Source organism: Ranitomeya imitator, chromosome 5, assembly GCF_032444005.1.
Source record: "Ranitomeya imitator isolate aRanImi1 chromosome 5, aRanImi1.pri, whole genome shotgun sequence".
NCBI classification, from domain to species: Eukaryota; Metazoa; Chordata; class Amphibia; order Anura; family Dendrobatidae; genus Ranitomeya; species Ranitomeya imitator.
This window is the reverse complement of record NC_091286.1, coordinates 270,862,607-270,872,983: the sequence shown is the minus strand read 5'-3', so window position 1 is coordinate 270,872,983 and position 10,377 is coordinate 270,862,607.

Here is a 10,377-nt window from a genome sequence, read left to right as displayed (position 1 = left end):
GTCATGTCCTGCTATCCTTGACTTTTCTACAGCAAATACGCTGCAAAAAAGTCAACCTGCATATTTGCAGCGCTTTTTCACCATCCATTCAAGTCAATGGGTGGAAAACGCGGAAAGAAGTGACATGCTTTATGTTAAAAAATCGCTGCAAAGCACAAAATCCTGATGACAAAAAACCCAATGTGTGTGCATGGGATTTCTGAAATCTCATAGGCTTTGCTGGTAAAAAACAGATGAAAATTAGCATAAAAAAGCAGCAAAAACGCCCATTGTGAACATACCCTTAAAGCAGGGGTCCCCAACTCCAGGCCTCGAGGGCCGCCAACAGTGCAGGTTTTCAGGATTTCTTTAGTATTGCATCGGTAGTAATGTGATCATCTGCACAGGTGATGATTCCAACCCCTGTGCAATTAAGGGGACAATACAAATATCTCGCTGAGGATCTGTTTATACCAAGGAAGGTGACGGGCACAAGGGGGCATTCTTTGCGTCTGGAGGAGAGAAGGTTTTTCCACCGACATAGAAGAGGATTCTTTACTGTTAGTGCGGTGAGAATCTGGAATTGCTTGCCTGAGGAGGTGGTGATGGCGAACTCAGTCGAGGGGTTCAAGAGAGGCCTGGATGTCTTCCTGGTGGAGCAGAACAATATTGTATCATACAATTATTAGGTTCTGTAGAAGGACGTAGATCTGGGGATTTATTATGATGGAATATAGGCTGAACTGGATGGACAAATGTCTTTTTTCGGCCTTGCTAACTATGTTACTATGTTATAATACTAAGGAAATCCTGAAAACCTGCACTGTTGGCGGCCCTCGAGGCCTGGAGTTGGGGACCACTGCCTTAAAGTCTGCAGGATGTTCATTGGGGCAGATTTATGAAAATTGTCTTTGTTGCCCATGACAACCAATCACAGTGCAGCTTTTATTTTTTACAATAAGAAATGAAAGCTGTGATTTGGTTTCTATGGGCAACAAAGCATTAGTTTTATAAATGTCTCCCATGATGTAGCAGAAATGCCCCGATTCCCACGTAGGTCTCACCTCTTCAGTGTGTCTGTATGTAAGAAATGCTGCACAATCGTCATGGATTTTCTGCCAGATTCCACGCGTTCTGTATGCTTAGCCTTAGAGTATAGTCATATACGACTGCCTTAATCTGAATAGACTTGCAGAAATCCAAGGAATGGAAGTGATTGAGTCACAGAAATGTCTACAAATCTGCTGCGTGTGAATGTAGTGACAATAATCAGACTGACTGGTCACTGGTCCTTCACCTGGTGCCTCTAACTGCTGCATGTGATAAGCGCACAGCGTAAGCCTTACCCGCCACGTCTACTATTGGAGCGCTGAGAGTGGACTGTATGGATACAGAATATATAGATGGAATCGTCCATTTCTTGCCGCGTCTAGTTCCTATTTACAAAGTGAGAAGAGCTCTATTATTACACGTCCTCTGGGCGGAGAGCTAGGACGTAGACTCTCAGAGGTGCCCATCTCTCCTCTTTTTTTCACAAGTCTGTATGCTGGGCTCGTTTCCATGGCAACAGCGGGGCAAAGATTCCAAATGTGTGCATTTTTTTTTCTGACACCGAAAGAAGGGGGGGGAGAGCAGATGGAGCTGGGGTGTGAAGGGAGGGAATAGAAAAGGAGGGGCAGAGGAGGAGGGATGGTAGGTTAAGGGGAAAATGAGGAGGACAATAGGGCGCAGCCCTCAAGCAACATGGAGGAGTAAGGATAGTCTTGGTTTTGTGTTGCTGGGTAGAAAGGAGAGGAAAGCTGTTTTGAGAGTACAGCAATGTCTCCCCTCCTCCCCACTCCTGTGTGGGCTGTCTGCTGGGAGGTGTATCATAGAAAGAGTGGGTGCTGCATAGAGGGTGTCTACTGGCGGGGGATGGGATGTATTCATGTCTTTGTGCATATAAATGCAAGGTCGCAGGGGAAATGGTTTGCTATGGTGTAGAGATGGGTCATGCTATCAGCAAGTTGGGATTTGTCAGGCATAGCTAGACGACACCATTACCACTGCTGATAGGATAAACATTGCAGGGAGATCCATTGATTTTTGTGTGACTTCAGACAATCTACAGAATAATGATATTCTCTATTCTTGTATCATGTCCAGTCACTTATAACTCAGTGCGGTGGCTGACATGTAACAACAGTCCTATGTTTCCCAGGAAGACAAAGCCAGTGTTGTCTGACCACTTGTTACATAGTGCCAGATCCCATTGTTGGTTACCTGAGGCTGACCTCCCAGATCAGGGCACATTGCCAGAGAAGCCACACATTCACCTAGTGTCAGGCCAGAGAGCAGGGAAGTCATTAATCCTGACCTGGGGTGGGTCAGAGAAAGCCACATGGACACAAGCCTGAGGATGTCACAGCTGCCTCTCACGGTACAGGAGAGAGCGTTGGCTAGCTACTTTACGGAACCTGTCTTGTCAGAAGGAGAATTGCGCTGGTTTATTTTTTCTTCTGCGTGCAGTTCCGTTACTGCATTCTAAAATGGAATATATGTGACTCTTACGTCTCTGATGTAGTGTATAAGTTGTTTTTTTCCCCTAGATATTCTGTCAACAGAGGATGCATCTACAGCTGTCGCAGCTCCAACTACAGGAAGTTGCTCATACTTGTGGCTTGCTTACACATTACCAAAGATCTATCACTGGGTCTCTAAAGAGCTATTCCCTTTTCTCCAAATAAAGTTTATTAACTATACAATAAAAATGTTGCAGTTTTATCTAATATAAATTGACGCATTTCTCACGGATTCAAGATCACAGCTTTCTGTTAGGGAATGGGAACCTTCATTGCTTACGCCCCTAAAAGGAAAATCGTTTATAGTCATGTAATGATCATGAAAGTGCATAATCTCTTATCAGAGAGATCTCTGAGAACTGGTCTATATCTGAGCTGAACATGTGGGAGCATATCGTGACTTGGAAATCAGGAAGGTTCCCATTCAATGATTACAATCAGAGATCTTGAAGACAGGGAGGAATTATGAGTAAATTACAAAATTGCGTAGTCATTATGCAAAACTCTGCAATACTTTCATAAAAGAAATAATATGCCTTTTTATCACAGATGCAAAAACACACAAGAGATTTATCTAAATAATGTCTCAACCCATGGATAAATGTGCCCCATTGTGTAAAGAACTTCATATTCTTCTGCTAACTCCAGGCATTTTGTTATGTAGCCACCCCCCTCTGGAAAATCTAGACTTAAATATAATTAGGTTTAATCTAAAGCTAAATGAATCTGTCGGATCTAATGTTTGTTGACCAGACACTCCCTGAAAATCTATGGATGTGGCAAATAAGCATTTAACAAAGATGCTCAAAGATTGTGTTCCAAAGAAATAAGCACCTACATAAAAGCCCCCATACATATTAGAATTGATAGATAATGAGCTGGGAGGCCGACATACACCTGTAGACTGTAGAATCTATAGTCATGGTTGAAAGTGGTGGCATCCTTGAAATAGTTCCAGAAAATGAGGTATTTCTTCCAGAAAATAATTGCAATTACACATGTTTTGTTATACATGGTGGATGCTTTCCTGAAACGGAAAGTACTTGCAAGCAGCATAATACAAAGAATAGCAGGTTTACCCAGAATCCTTTGCAGTAGGCGGAGCTATGCAAATCATCTCTTTCCACCCCTGTCTAATCCACAGCGCTTGGAACCGCCAAGCGTGCAATGCTGCGGATTAGTTTCTAAATTTACACAGCCAACCAATTCCTACCTGTGGACACGTGTTTCGGGCTTTAGGCCCTCATCAGCACAGGGCTGGAATTGGTTGGCTGTATGGAGTGGGGCTCGGTGAGCATGTTTTGTTATACACAGGTTTATTTCCTTTTTGTGTATTGGAACAACACAATAAATTGACAAAAATGCAAATTGGACATAATTTCACACAAAACCACAAAAAATGACCGAAAAAAATTGTTGACCCCCTCAACTTAATATTTGGTTGCAAACCCCTTGGAATAAATAACTGCAATCAGTCACTTATTATAACCATCAACAAGCTTACAACTCTCAACTGGAATTTTGGATCACATTTCTTTTGCAAACTGCTCCAGGTCTCTCATATTTGAAGGGTGCCTTCTCCCAACAGAAATTGTAAGATCTCTCCTCAGGTGTCCCATGGGAGTTAGATCCAACTTTGCTTTCATCGATTTCTGGGTGCTTCTTGAAGTATGTTTGGGGTCACTGTCCTGCTAGATGACCCATCTAGAACGCAAACTCACCTTTCTGACACTGAGCACTACATTGCGACCCAAAATCCTTTGGTAATGTTCAGATTTCATGATGCCTTGCATACTTTCAAGGCACCCAGTGTCAGAGGCAGCAAAACAACCCCAAAACATCTTTGAGCCTCCAACATATTTGACTGTGGGTACTGTGTTCTTTTTTTTGTAGGCCTCATTCTGTTTACGGAAAACAGTAGAATGATGTGCTTTACCAAAAAGTTGTAGTTTGGTTTATCTGTCCACAAGACGCTTTCCCAGAGGATTTTGGCATACTCACGTTAGCAAACTGCAGTTTAGCTTTTTTATGTTTCTTTGTCAGTAGAGGTCCTCCTGGGTCTTCTGTCATAGCGATTAATTTCATTGAAATGATGATGGATAGTTTGCGCTCACACTGATTCACCCTGAGTCTTCAGTACAGTTTGAATTTCTTTGGAACTTGATTGTGGCTGCTTATCCACCATCCGGACTATACTGCTTTGTTGATAGACTTTTAGCCTTGAGATTGTTGATATTATTCAACAATTTTGTTCCCAAATCCTCATCAGTTCTCATCTTCTCTTTCTGTTCTCCATTCTGTGGTCCAATTTTTCTCATATACCCATAGACATGAATGGGCGAGTGTCATCCAGTTCTCTATGGCAAATACTGCATACTGCAGTTTTGGTCTTCAGACCACTCGGACATGTACACAGTCCCATAGAATAACACTGGTATGAGTTCCATCTGTCAAAACTATGGTTAGCACTTGTCTGATTTATTCTGTCTCATGCTTGAGCCCTTTCTGAAAGTGGGAGGCTGCTGGGAGGAGTATAATTAATTTCATCATGGTAGTCGTGCATTCTGTACGGTAGCCAAACAGCTTTAGATCACTATTAACCTGCAGATTAACCCAATATCCTCAGGTTAATAGCATTTGGTGACATCCCTTTAACCACTACACAACCTTTGATGTACCCATACATCATGATCGGGTAGGGGCTTCCTACCCTTGATGTATGGGCATGTCATGGCGATCAAGCGTCGCATAGGCGCTATGCCACAGGGATCTTGGCTTAAGTGATAGCCGAGCTCCAGCTGTCTCTGCCAGGATCCTTTCTTGCACTTCACTGGATGTTTAACCCTCTAAATACCGCGATTGATATCGATCACAACATTTGGGAGGCCATCCCTTTCGATGCACGCCCTCAAATTTTACCAGTGATTAGAGTTATAAAAGTTAAAGTTCCATAGATTGACTAAGTAAAAAAAATTGTAAAAATATTTTTAATAATATAAAATAATGAGAAAAAAAAGTACACATATTTGGTATCGCCGCATCTGAAGCAACCCTATTGATAAAACTATCACGCTAGTTAACCCCTTCTGTGAACACTGTAAAAAATTTGGTGAAACCTATGCTTTTTCATTATACTGCTGAACAAAAAGTGGAATAAAACGCAATCAAGTAGAAATAAAAATGGTATTGCTGAAAATATTGTCTTGTCCCACAAAAAATAAGCTGCCATAAAGCTCCATCAGTGGAGAAATAAAAAATAGCTCACAGAATGCAGCAATGTAAAAAACAATTTTTTTCTATAAAAAAAAATTTTTGTGTAAAGCGCAAAAACATAAATTATAAATCTGGTATCGCTTGAATTGTATTGACCTGAAGAATAAAGCTGTGTTATCACTTTGACCATATGATGAATGGCAGAAAAAAATAAAAAAAATGATTCCTGATTTTCTGGTTTTTGTTCATTCTACCTTCTAAAAATCAGAATAGAAAGCAATAAAAAATGCTATGTGCCCAAAAATGGTACCGATAAATATGTCAACTCGTCAGACAAAAACAAACCCTCACATGACTCTGTTGGCAAAAAATATTATAGCTCTCAAATATGGCAATGCAATAAAAAAAATTTTTAGTTTGTATGACAGCACCCAAGCATAAGAAAACTATATAAATCTGGTATTGCTGTAATCGCACCAACCCGATGAATAAATTGGTCTAATTACTTATATCCCATGAGAAACAGCTTAAAAATAAATAAAACCAATTCTTCACCTGCTGTTGATTTGTTTATTCTGCCTCCCAAACATTGTAGTAAGGCTTGGCTCACATTTATCATACATACTACGCTGAGCGCTTACACTGAGGTTTTCATGTAAATCTCTGAAATACATGATTTGGGAGTAGATGTCAATAAAGTATATTATCCTTGTGTCAACTTTAAAGCATTTTTGTTTTGTACTACTCAAAAAAGTGATGTGCACAAAACTCTCCTCCCAGAGAACTTGTACTGACAAACATGTTTCTGTAAAAAATACAAGTGAAGGATGAATGTCAGTTGACAATTAGTCCTCACTTACAGATACCTCGGGCACCATTTGGCAATAAGTGTCAGTGGGGAAAACTGGAATGATAATGTAAAATCTAATCTGACCACAATAGCTGATATTGTGTATGGTCTGGCAAATCCTATGTTGATGTTCCACAAGCAAAAAATTAATGTAAGGAATGTCTTCATCTTCTTGGACAAACTTTAAAACCTTGCTGAAACTTCCACAGAGACTGACTTGCTACTTTTTTGCTAATATCTATCATAGCGGGAACATTACAAGGAAAATTCTTTGCATTGTAGCTATGACCTTTCTTTGGCATCTGAATAGAGCTTGTGTGCAAGCCATGAGATCTACAGTTATCCCTAACCCAATAGTGTAGCTACTGGGGGCAGAGGGTGCAGCCACCCCGGGCTCCCCCACTCTGAGGGGGCCCACCCGGAGCTATGCTACTTTTAACTGTATCGACGATCTCCCTGCTCTGCTGCTATGGGGCTCGTGAGTCGGGGGGGGGGGGGGGTTCAAGTGCTGACACAGGGCTCCTCCAGCAAGTTCAACTGTATCGGCATCTGCCGAGTGCTGATACAGATGAAAGCAAGCTAGAGGAAGGAGCATCAGCTGAAGCTTCCTCCCCAAACATATATCACTAAATGGCGTTCTGTACACCAAGATGTGCGACTTTTCAAAAGGCAAGTTGTGTGGTGATAAATCTGCATTGAGGACCATGGGAGGGATGTATCATACTGTACAGGCCATGGGGGATGCATTATACTGTATGGACCATGAGTGGATGAGTGGATGCATTATGCTTTGAGAACCAGAGGGGATACATTATACTGTATGGACCAATGGGGATGCACTATGCTGTATGAACCATGTGGGGATGCATTATGCTGTAAGGACCAGGGAGATGCATTATACTGTATGGACCAAGGGGGATGCACTATGCTGTATAAACCATGTGAGGATGCATTATGCTGTGAGGACCAGAGGGGATGCATTATACTGTATGGACCATGGGGGGATGCATTCTTGACTCTGTGACCATTCTTGACTGGCCCAGCCAGAGCTCTGACCTAAACCCAATTGACCATCTCTGGAGAGACCTGAAAATGACTGTCCACCAACGTTCACCATCCAACCTGACGGAACTGGAGAGGATCTGCAAGAAAGAATGGCAGAGGATTCCCAAATCCAGGTGTGAAAAACTTGTTGCATCATTCCCAAGAAGACTGATGGCTGTACTAGCTCAAAAGGGTGCTTCTATTCAACACTGAGCAAAGGGTCTGAATACTTATGACCATGTGATATTTCAGTTTTTCTATTTTAATAAATTTGCAAACATTTCTACATTTCTGTTTTTTTCAGTCAAGATGGGGAGCAGAGTGTACATGAACTTTTTTGAATTTACCAAATGGCTGCAATGAAAGAAAGAGTGAAAAATGTAAAGGGGTCTGAATACTTTACATACCCACTGTACGTCAGCATCATTTTTTAAACGTAATTTTTTTATTAGGAAGTTAGAAGGGTGTAAAGTTTATCAGCAATTTCTCGTTTTTCCAACAACATTTATAAAGCCAATTTTTTTAACGACCCCATTCCATTTGAAGTGAGTTTGAGGGGCCTATGTGGCAGAAAATACCCAAAGTGACACAATTCTTAACACTGCACCCCTCAAACCCACATTTAAGAAGTTTATTAGCCCTTTAGGGGCTTCACGGGAATTAAAGCAATGTGGAAGGAAAAAAATTAAAACTTTACTGTTTCCCACAAAAATATGGATTTAGTCCCAAATTTTGCATGTTCAAAATGGACCACACAATTTATTTCTCCTGAGTATAACGATACCCCATATTTGGTGCAAAACTATTGTTTGGCCCCATTTCCAAAGTTACACCCCTCAAGGAACATATCTAGAGGTGTGGTGAGTATCTTGAACCCCCAAGGTGCTTTACAGAATTTTATAATGTTGAGCTACACATTTTTCCTCTGCACAAGGGTAACAGAAGAAAATGGACCCAAAAATCAGTTGTGCCATTTCTCCTTAGTATGCCGATAGCCCATATGTGAATATATAATGGAAAACTACTGCTTGGGCACACGGCAGGGTTTGGAAGGGAAGGAGCGTCAACTGAATTCTGGAACTCAATTTTGGCTGGAACAGATTGTGGATGCTATGTCACATTTGAAGAGCCACTGAGATGGAAAAACAGCAGAAACCCCCACAAGTGACTCCATTTTGGAAACTACACTTCTTGCGAAATTCATCTAGGGATGTAGTGAGCATTTTAGGTAGTATAAGATCATCCCTACTGTTTTTAAGAGGGTAACAATTAAAAGAGAACTGGAATCCTGTGTGCCAAAGGAAGACATACAATAATTGTTGGGCACGTAATCGTTTAACCTATAATGCTAATACCCAATTATCGTGTTCGAAGATGCACATTTTAATGTTGTGAAAGGTTAGAGATGTATTACTGTTGGACACCTCCAAGGCTTCCTGAACCTTACTTCCCTCGACATTAGTCCTTTTAGATTTGAGGCTGGTAGCCCCTATTGATGGGGAACTGAAAAAACTAGTTTCAATAGTGAATTTTCGGAATATGTGTCTGAAGGGATATGCATCTCAACCCCAGCTTTAATTGATGTTGGTATTAGGACATTGTAAAAAGTATATATCCTTATGTAAATTCACTGTTCTTTTTCTTGACACAATGTAAACCTTTTAGCGATCAACTTGTAATCTGTGTTAAGTCTCATTAGCTCTAAGGCAAAACACTTAACAAGGGAGCTGTTCATGATGCACCGACTTCATCACTGAACTCTTGAACATTCTCAGGACAGCAGACATTGCGGGTTTATATTTCACTCAGTGATATGTTAAATACAGCACCCATCCTTAGAGTCACACAAACACTCTTTTGATAGATGTATGTCATATGCCCCAAGGCAGTCAATGATAATATTGTAGAAATGCACTGTGCTCCATTGTAAAAAAGTATAAAAGCATTGAAAAGGATGGGGATTACTGGCATGTATATTGCCCAGACGCACACTTAGTACAAGCGATCTTTGTAATGAAGCTCCATTCTAGAGAATGCTTTTGGTCAGGTGGCGCATTGGGGGAGATGGGGAGAAAGAGTGAACCAGGGTTACTTTTGTACCCCTCCCTCCATAAACATGGCTGAAAAGACACAAAGCAAGGCAGTGTGTTCTGATCTAATGACATAATACAAAACTAAAACGAAAGAGATAGGAGAAATCTGGCGCTTTCATACTTAATCCTGTTTTGCATTTTCCAATGCGTTGCTTCTTGTCCTCCTTTGCTTACATACACATTACATGGCATAGCAATAATACTTAAACTAATAAACACATTACTGAGCCTTGAACCTTAGGTCGAGTGGCATTGTAAATTTATCAAGCGGTCCTAGAAACGATGCATCATTTATGAGTACAAATATATGTGATAAAATATTAATGTTATTATATTATGTGTAAAACTTTGCAGTCACATTTAAAATGTATCAGACTATATATATTGCTTACAGTGTTTTGCAAAAGTGTTCACCGCCCCTTTGGCATTTTTTTGAGTTTTGCTACCTCACCACTTGGAATTTTACTGTTTTTTTAGAGTTTGCATCAGTACATGTAAAGAACATTTTTCACTATGTTTAGGACAGTAATAATAAACTTTCCCCATGTTATACTGTCACACAGAGATATGCTAGTCTATTTCTGTAAAAAGAGGGGTTGTCTAATGAAAACAAGTTATCACCTATGTACAGGATTGG